The following is an 11,156-nucleotide window of genomic DNA, read 5'->3' on the forward strand; positions in this document are numbered from 1 at the left end:
CAGAATTGCTAGGATCAAGACTCCAACAATGGAATCTTCTAGAAGAAGATGTCACAATTACTGCATATCGAAAGCGCCACCAGCAATTGGAGCCTTTCTTCAGAAAGGAAAGTAATCTGATATTCTGTTCCGATATTGAGGGCCTCATGAATGCTTTAAAAATCACTCATGACCCACAAGAATGGAGACTATTTGTGGACTCTTCGAAACTGAGTCTCAAGGCTGTGCTTTTGCACAATGGAAACATTCTTCCATCTATTCCAGTAGCGTATGCTGTCCACATGAAAGAGACATACGATAACTTAAGGCAGCTACTGAATTCCATTGAGTATAACAAGTACAGCTGGCACCTCTGTGGTGATTTGAAGGTAGTTGCCCTTTTGATGGGACTGCAGCAAGGATATACAAAATACATGTGTTTCTTATGCGAGTGGGATAGCCGAGCAAGGGAAATGCACTACATGAGGAAGGAATGGACTCACAGGCAGAATGTAGCCATTGGAGAGAAGAATATCCAACACCCAGCTCTGGTTGAGGCTCAGAAAATCTTGCTACCACCCCTTCACATCAAACTAGGTTTGATGAAGAACTTCGTGAAAGCCATTGACCGGACTTTGCCAGCATTCCGATACCTGCATGAAAAATTCCCTCGACTCAGCGAAGCAAAGATTAAAGAGGGAGTTTTTGTGGGTCCTCAGATTCGAGAGCTTTTCAAAGATGACCGGTTCAACAACTTGCTGGAAGGTGACGCGAAACAAGCATGGAATGCTTTTCGCCTAGTTTCTACAAACTTCCTCGGAAATGTTAGGGCAGAAAACTATAAGGAACTAGTAGAAGACATGTTGATGAAGTATAAGAAACTTGGCTGCAATATGTCTCTAAAGATTCACTTCCTTCATTCCCATTTGGATTTCTTTCCTAGCAACTGTGGTATTGTTAGTGATGAACACGGCGAACGTTTTCATCAAGATATCGCAACAATGGAACAAAGATACCAGGGAAAATGGTCCACTACAATGCTGGCTGACTACTGCTGGACACTCCTCAGAGATGCTCCCGAACAGCTGTACAAGAGACAGGCGAAGAAATCTAAGATGTAGTCAATGACTTGATTTTTTATAGGTAGGCTATTACAGTTGACCTTTTACTATTGGAATGCATTTCGTTATGTAAACATTGATTTCTTGCAGATTACAAAAAAACTAGAGCCAATTTTGCAATTTGACTGTCATATTCGTGTTCAGCACATAAAAATTGATAAGAATTGACTAATTTTATTTCAGTAACATGACTTTTGTAAAAATTTGTTGTCCAGTGTTATTAAAGCCGCTCGAACAAGCGCAGCCATAACGAATTGACGTATGCACTTTACCTAGGTTTATTCAGGTTTCTTGCATCTCCAAAATAGGAGATTTTGTTTTAGTCAGGACAATGGTACTGATACATCATTAAGCGGAAAATCACGTGCAATAAAAATGTTTTTATTACATAATAATAAAAGGGTCTGACACGTCCGCAAATTCAGTAGTAGTAAAGTGTGAATGATAAAAGCAATATCACGAAAACGTATCCTTCTATATCAGGTGTCCCTTAGGATACGTTGTACTGGATAATTCACGTACAATCAAATCTGTCTTACGTGGCCACCATTGGGAAGTAAGAAAAATGGCGTTCTAGGAGTGGTTGATATGTAATTGTGGTTCAGTAATGTGGTTTCAGGGACTAAGACAAAAATATGCGACCTTTAGTACGTGTTTGACAGTATTGTACAAGCACAGATCAAATATTTTTATATACAATTAGTAAGATGTTTGAGTGTTTCTCGAGATCTGCAATGTAACTTCATTTAATCAAGTCGTAAATAATAGATTTATTGGTTTATGCGAAACACATGTCTCTCAAAGGCATAGATTGGGTATAATTAAAACCTTCATCCAAACGTTCGTTTATATGATTGTTGTTCGTGGCTCCGTGGATTTTGAGGTGGCTCAGTGGTTAGCGCACAGGTCTCACAACCAGTGGGGTGCTGGTTCGAATTTTGACAAAACCAGGACAGGTCGGCAACTGTGGTGTGTCCCTGGCAAGACACTTTGCTCCAATTGCCTGGGCAGGATATGGCCTTTCATGTGTTAATGTGTCGTAAAACAACAACCTACCAATGAGCTTCGATAAATAAGGTTTAATTTACAACATGAAGAATACAGCCAAACTGAACATTCTCTTTTTGTGGAGTTTTACAAGTGTTTCACCAGGCTCATACTAGTATCTCACGAATCTGATATTCATCCGCATTGATTGCATGCTTTGATAACGTCTGAATGAATTAAGCAATCAGCGTTAAGTCATTTGTTTTTCTCGTATGCTTCGTAAATGGGACCCTTGAAATATGGCTGCTGGCTGTAATTTCTTTGGGATGACTATATCGATGATTTTTTTGTTGTTATCTCATCACTGGCACTGATGCAGTCGGAAGCAGTTATGTAAATTATCGTATGTATGGCATAATTTTGTCTTTGAACAATAAAAATCAAATAAACCTAGTAATTAAATCCACCAGAAATACGGTTCTGACCCGTATATATAAGTTTTGCGTAAAGCGGAAGCTATTACTTGCTGTAAGGCCATTACATAGTCTTGAAAGGTCAATGCATCTAAGATAGAACGGACATTATCCCCTCTTATAGGACCATATAAGAGGCCACACATGTAGATTCCAGAAATCCACAATTACAGAATACCGACCTTCGCGAGCTCATTCGTCATAAATATTAACATTGACGCTCCTCTACTTTCATCAAATCTTTTCACATATCTTGCACTTTCTGCTTTCTCGCCAGTGTAAGCAGATAAAAAGACGAAGGTGCCATTGTTTCGGCTGAGGCGTCGTCTTCGTCAGCAATGGTGAATATTTTGTATTAATGTTCTGTGTTCAGGTGTTTGAAAGTCTAGCAGTATGCTTCGTAAAAGAATGGTCTCCTTTCATCATGATATATATTTGAAGACAAAACAAAAATAATACAAAACGTCGATTTGCATGGATCCCCCCCCCCATTTTTTGACAATAATGACAGTATTGATACATCTATATAAAGAAGTTCCACAATTTTAAAAAATGTTAGGAAATTTACTTCAAAAAATATATATCTCCTATATACAATTCTTCAAACTGTATAGTACGTTAATTATTGTATATTATGTTACATTAATTACTGTATGTTATTGTTTATTATATTAAATTAATTGCTGTATATGATGTTACATTAATTACTATATATTATGTTACACTGATTACTGCATATTATTTCACGTTAATTATTGTATATTATATTACATTGATTATTGAATATTATGTTATATTAATTGCTGTATTTTATGTTACATTAATTACTGTATATATCTTACATTAATTAATGTATATTATCTTACATTAATTATTGTATATTATCTTACATTAATTACTATATATTATGTTACATTAATTGCTGTATATTATGTTACATTAATTACTGTATATTATCTCACATTAATTATTGCATATTTTCTTACATTAATTATTGTATATTATCTTACATTAGTTACTATATATTATGTTACATTAATTACTGCATATATCTTATAATTAATTACTGCAATTATCATACATTAATTATTGTTTATTATCTTACATAAATTATCATATATCATATTACATTAATTACTGTATATTATCTCAGATTAATTATTGTATATTATCTTACATTAATTGTTGTATATTATGTTACACTAATTACTATATATCATGTTACATTAATTACTATATACATATTATAATAATTACTGTATAATATGTTACATTAATTATTGTATATTATGTTACATTAATTACTATATATTATCTTACATTAATTACTACATATTATGTTACATTAATTGTTGCATATAATATTAAATTAATGACTGTTTTCATACGAGAGGTTAAACGATTTTTGTTTTCGTTAACACTTGTGCGAATTGATCCAGTGAATATTATTCTGATTGGGATAGAATCATCACAGAGTGGATTGATTCAACATACGTCAGAGAGTAACATCTTTAGAATCACGATTTTAATGAGCGTAAGTTTACTTATTCGGATTTCCTGTTTATTTCTGCATTCAAACGTGTATTGTGTGGCCTTGGCAAGCTTTCAGTCTGTTCAAGTATCAGTGGCTACACCCAAATTTCGATAGTCACTTAATTTCGGTGTGCAATTAACGCTCATCTAACGGTCCAGAGGTGGGAAAACTTTCCAGTGCAAGTGCCGCATGCACAAATTTACACCTTGTCGCGGGCCGCATAGTTCATTAAGTAAAATAATTAATATTTGAAATAGCAAAAACAAAAGGTTTTTCTAAAAAAAATCTAATCATTTTCAGTTGTTAATATGTTGTTAATATTTGAAAACTTAAACTTCAAAAGAAGCACATTTATTTGATAAACAGAGTAACATAAACAGAGTCAGTGCGAATGATGACTTGTTCCTAGGCCGCATGAAAACCCTTGGCGGGCCGCATGAAAGCCCTTGGCGGGACGCATGCGGCCCGCGGGTAGTAGTTTGCCCACCCCTGAGATTCTAACCTCTATTTCTCCATGGTTTTCAGACACGATTATGAGTGTGTAAATCGCCAAGTAATCAATAAGTAATGATAGGTTACTACATTTGTATGGGAAAGTATGAACGATTTTTTTTTTTTTTTCGTTTTTCGGATGGATACTGCACTCAGTTGCATGTGTGTTTCTGTTCTGTCATTGAATGTTTGGAATCATAATGTGGGGAAAATATGAACTTTTTCAGTTTTAATTATCACAAAGACGCTTTGGAATATCACGTTCATATCATTTTGAGTGCAGTAAGATGAATGTTTTTGCAGCTGGAAAGGTAGTCAAAATTGAAGCACAATTGTTCGACATGTGTAATCAAACTTAGGTGGCGCTCACCAGATAATATGTACTTTTGAGAGAGTGACGTATGTAAGGTGAAGTAGTTCACATTTAAAACATGCACAGTGGAGAGAATGTTTGCATACCTCTATGCTACATTAATGTAATGTGGATGATATTTCTTTTGGATATTGTACTTTTGGAAATTTTACATGATTTAAGCACACTGCTAACTAAAATGACTGCTCCCTTGTGTTAAAAAATCAGTCTGAATTAGTCTAAAGTACACTATACATAGCAGCTATTAAAATAGGGAAAATGAATTTTGCCAGACTAGACAATACCAGCTTCTGAAAGTGCAATGAATGAATTACCAAATATATAAAATGTAAAAAAAGTTATCGGCTCTTTTTTATACAACTGACCTCTGAAGTTCAGGAAGTGAAAATGACCAAGTAGAGCTAGCACTTTTTTGAAAGGTGCACATTTGAAGTAAGGCCAAGCTGTATACTCTATAACCCATAGTACACCCATCAATCATACACCAAAATAAAGGGAATTAAAGGTTCTTTGCATTATACCTAAGATATACAAGGTCTTTTTTACATAGCCAGTATAACCAGTGAGGAAAGCCGGGGACATTCTTTTTCTTTAAAGTCCTAACCCTATGCAAAATGCGAAACTGTATAGCGCCACCTTAAGAACCCATGACATAGCTAATTTGATTCGGATTTGCAGAACTAAGAAAGCAAGTTCTGAGGAAATTCATGATGCAAAAGGTAAGTATATTTTTGCCATTCTTATTTCCAGCTAAATAAAACATGTTTATGTCTGGTCACTTGCATGCTCTTTGTAGGGACACCAGCTGTGTTATGACCTGTACGGCGTTAACGAGTAAAATTGCAAAGTAACTGTGTGTGACAGTCCATTCCGCCAGCGGAAATAAGGATACTTCGTCCTCTTGGCTTATTGGCTCTGATGACCTTTCTTTTCTATCCGAAACTTCAATTGTAATTTTCCACCACGAATTTAGTACTTTCACTTATAGAATGGTACATCTCTGATAGATATGCAATAGACATTGCCTTCATTATGTATTTCTGTGCTATTTTTACATAACCGAAAGAGCGTTGTTCATAGTCTGAACCATTCCATTAACGAAAAGTTAGGAACATTTCTCCTAAATAACTGTTTAAATGATCAGTGCTGCGTATCTCACGTTTGTTGTGGACATTGCAAACAACACGTTTGTTGTGGACATTGCGAATATCACGTTTGTTGTGGACATTGCGAATATCACGTTTATTGTGGACATTGCGAATAACATGTTTGTTGTGGACATTGCGAATATCACGTTTGTTGTGGACATTGCGAATATCACGTTTGTTGTGGACATTGCGAATAACACGTTTGTTGTGGACATTGCGAATAACATGTTTGTTGTGGACATTGTGAATATCACGTTTGTTGTGGACATTGCGAATATCACGTTTGTTCATTTGTTGTTTTGAAAGTTTCATTGGCGATTCATTAAACTCGTCCACATTGTTCACTTTATCATCTCTACTTTCAAACATACGAAACAGCTGCTTTAGTTCATCCACAAACAAATCTAATGAACTAAAACCTAAGGTATCCACTACACGGTTGAACATGTTTTGTTTACAAAATAGTTCATAATGCACTGTACTATTTTTAGGGATGAGTGTCCTGGTAATATCAAGATGGTCAGTATCGTAAAAATATGATACGATCCTGACAATGTAAAGTAAACGGAGATAAAAGGAGTACTTAAAAATATAGAATATAGAATAGAGATAGATTAAGTAAGTTCGATTACTAAGATGATTCGTGTGAGAAAAAAATGTAATACTTGAAACCTAATTATTAAGATTTTGTTTTTGTCGTCTTTTTTATACCAATTCAACGGAAAAAATAAAAGCATTTTAATATCTGATTATCATGAGAGGTAGATGTAAACAAAAGACAGACATAAAGACAAACATCGATATAAAATTCGTAAACAGTAAAACAGTATTTGTAAAACAGCACAAATTCGAAAACCAATTTAATTGGCCTTAGACAAGATAGCATCATTGTTAAATTAGAATGCAATCCATAACCAAACATTTTTAGTATTTCACACAAAAAGTGACTATACCAATCCATCTCATTCGGATTCTGACTACTGTCTTCGATTTCAACACTTCGCACATTTTCCAGATGTTTATTCGTAGAAGCTAATTCTAGATTTGGCCCACCAACAGAAAATTGTATTAGAGAATATCGCTTTCTCTCGTGAAAACAATGTCAAGAACTATTAGGCCACACTAGATCGGTCCAGGACCGATTTTCATGTAAGAAACAGTGAATCAAGGCATGTACATGTTGTAGAAGCAGTCCAACTGCAAAATAGATTATGTTGTGAAGACCTACTGCATAAAACGGTTGAATTCTTATGTTAAGATATAGAGGAAGAATTGGTATATTGAACATAACACATGGATATATACCTACACAAACGAGTGTTTATGCGATGTACCTGATGGACCTTGAAACTTATAAAAAAAACAGATTTATCTGTGTGTCACTCTGTCTGTCTGTCTGTTCTCCCTCTCTCTCTCTGGTCCTGAGATGCAGCACTAGCAGCTGCAGTAATTTTGGTGACAGTGATAATAGTACACCTATCTGGTAGTGATCCCGACAACTAAAGTAAGACATAATCAAACATGTGTGTGTGTGTGTGAGAGAGAGAGAGAGAGAGAGATGCTCATTTTTTCAAAGTAAATACATGTAATTAGTGGAAAATGTAAGGGGTAATGTCTAATTTTGGTTTATAGCACTTGTTGTTATTTTGAACCAATCAAGATATAATTAGTTAAATTTAATTAATGAATTGTAGTCATAATGTTTTCCCTACTACGAATTTGGAAATATTAAAATGATAATGAAGTGCATACATGGTGAGAAAAGTTCTTGGATAACATATTGTTGAACTCAACCTTTTCTTTGCATACATACCGATGAAATTCGTTATTGACTTTCATGCATACATACCTATAAAATTCCCTATTGACTTTCATGCATACATACCAATGGAATTCTGTCTTGACTTTCATGCATATATACCGATGGAATTTCCTACTGACTTACATGCATACAGACCAATTGAATTCCCTACTAACTTTCATGCATACAGACCGATGGAATTCTATATTGACTTACATACCGATGGAATTCCCTATTGACTTTCATTCATACAGACAGATGAAATTCCCTATTGACTATCATGCATGCAGTCCGATGGAATTTTCTTTTGACTTTCATGCATACAGACCAATGGAATTCTGTATTGACTTACATACCGATGGAATACCCTATTGACTTTCATGCATACCGATGGAATTCCCTATTGAATTTCATGCATACAGACCGATGGAATACCCTATTGACTTGCATGCATACAGAACGATGGAATTCCCTATTGACTTTCATGCATAGAGACCGATCGAATCCCCTATTGACTTTCAAGAGTACAGACCGATGGAATTCCATATCGAACCAGATCATGTATGTGAATTATTATCATTTATCCAAAATGTTACTTGATAAAATAGATGCCTCCAGAGATAATCGATATCTGACATTAACTCTGCCATCATTTAGCTTTAAATGTTAACTTTTGCAAGAAATGCGTTTTGATCTTTCAAAGATTGGAAACGAAACGAATCTTGATTCTACCGCTCCGGTGGCCTGGTGGTTAGAGCGTCCGCCTCGGATGCTGGAGGTCGTGGGTTCGAACCCCGGCCGGGTCATAACAAAGACTTACAAAAGTGGTACTAAGAGCTCCCTCGCTTGGCACTCAGCATTAAGAGGTTAGTGTTAGGACCGGTCGGCCTGATGTCAGGATAATGTGACTGGGTGGGACATCATGCTACATGTCTGTGGCATGATGCCCCAGTGCAAAACATCAATATAAACTGTCACACTGCAGACATCGTAGCGATATGACTGAAAAATTGTTAAAGCTATGTTAAAAATCCAAATCACACACACACACACACACACACACACACACAAATCTTGAGTCTGATAATAAATATTCCCAAAACCCAAAATGTATCATAAAATATGTAGAGACTAAAACTTGTATGAAAAAAGAAATAGATCAAAAGTATTCGAGATGAATTTAACACGGCTGCATGATCTAGGTTGAAATGTATACAGGAACGTAGGTCACTGCAACTTACAGTTTAAATATTCAGAAAATAAAACAATACAGGTAAATTTGCATTTGATTTTCATCAAGAAAATACATGTATTATTAGGTATCAATTTATTCTCTTTGAATATAAAACCCATATACTATAAACTTTGTCTTGAAGGGAGGGACACATTATCATTCACGTCCATGTTACTCCGATATACTACATTCCACAATTGTTGGTTGTAAAGTCAAGTAAAAGGGTCAGTCTCTTTCAGTGTTTTAATGTTTGTAATATTATTCTTTGAGGCTTTTTTCAGACTTCATCATCATCACCATCATCATCATCATGATTATTAGTATTATCATTATTATTATTATTATTATTATTATTATTATTATTATCATCATCATCATTATTATTATTATTATTATTATTATTATTATTATTGATATAATAGCTGTTGTTATTTGTATTCTCAATACAGGAAAACTTTGAATTATCCGGATCGATCAGGATACGTTCTGTTTGTCAAAGTGACTTATGCATTTATAAAAACAAAGATACGTATTTGAGAGTTTCGTTCAACCAAACTCTCTTGTGGCTTCGTGAGATCTCATCCACTCGAGAGGTCTGTTTAACAAAGATTATTAGAGGACAGCTTGTTACCAGTAAGATCAAAACGTCCAGAGCAATGGCGACCTTTAACTACATTATTATTATTATTATTATTATTATTATTATTATTAAACAGGATATCAAAGGAGAAACTAGCGCAGCTGCAGACGTGTGTACCAAATTAAATATATTGCATGTACCGACTGAACGATTCTCAAAATCTAAGTGGAGGAATGCACGAGAACAAGAAAAACATTCAGTGACGTCATGGAAATGTCTTGCATAGTGTCATTTGCGCGTTCTTCGCTTATGCAAATGAAGTGTTTCTGCGTTATTTGGAATATTCATTTCTCAACTGTGGTTTACCAGTCATTATATACGTAAGCGTGAAATACAGAAAACTGTTAATGAAATATTCTTCATCTTGTTTTAAATCCTTTAATATGACATGTGAAAAATATATCGTTTTATGTTCACATGTGAAAAAACTAGATTTCCCATGATGCCATGCAACACTTGATTGTATATGCCTGTACATGTTATACTTGCAATAGCAAAAACATCACTTTGTGGGATTGGCCAATAAACATAATCTGCATTACCAATGACGTATGGAAATCAGTTTTTTTTCCCTGAAGATATTTGACTTACACCGTTTGTTTCTTTGCCATGTTACGTCCCTTTAACGATCTTACTCTTGTGTTTTGTAGGCATAAATGGTGAAATATTTTTTAAAAATGGTGAAAGTTTAATTTATTGCAACTTGTTAGGTTATCTCAAACCGACCTTTGAGGATAATTTTGTTTTAATGATCAGTGAATAAATGCGATTGAAACTGAGGTCAACTTACGAAAAGGGTGGTGGGTGTGGTGTGCTAAAGAGCTCATTTAATCTTCAAACCTTTGTTTCAGAATCAAGCTTTTGGTAGGTATTAAAAAAATTAACGTTTCCTGTCTAAATACAGGATATATCTCATATTGTGGTACAACAAAACGATATTCTAAATTGACACTTCGCCACTCGTTAAAATAACACTTTTTGATACCAGACGATGAAATACATCAGGTATTCCCACACGAAAAGAAAATATTCTCATTATTTTAATAGTAATGAATTTGTACACGGGGCATTTATCTTATTTTTCTTTCCTTTCTTCGCATTTTATTTGTTCTGATATTTGTATTTATTGCTGAAGTGTTCTACGGAGTAAATCAATAACACAGGAAATTGAATACCGGAAACAAGGGTTATTCGCCTGGACCACTGTACAGATGATATGCGTTACAATATTATGCGCTCGCTTTTGATTATCATCATTATTATTATTATTATTATTATTATTAGTAGTAGTAGTAGTAGTAGTAGTAGTAGTATACACAGTTTTCTGTTTTATTAAAGGATAAACTTTTAATTTAGCTTTCTGGAGAATACTCG

The sequence above is a fragment of the Sinohyriopsis cumingii genome, chromosome 14 (assembly GCF_028554795.1).
Source record: "Sinohyriopsis cumingii isolate HCF-2022 chromosome 14, ASM2855479v2, whole genome shotgun sequence".
NCBI classification, from domain to species: domain Eukaryota; kingdom Metazoa; phylum Mollusca; class Bivalvia; order Unionida; family Unionidae; genus Sinohyriopsis; species Sinohyriopsis cumingii.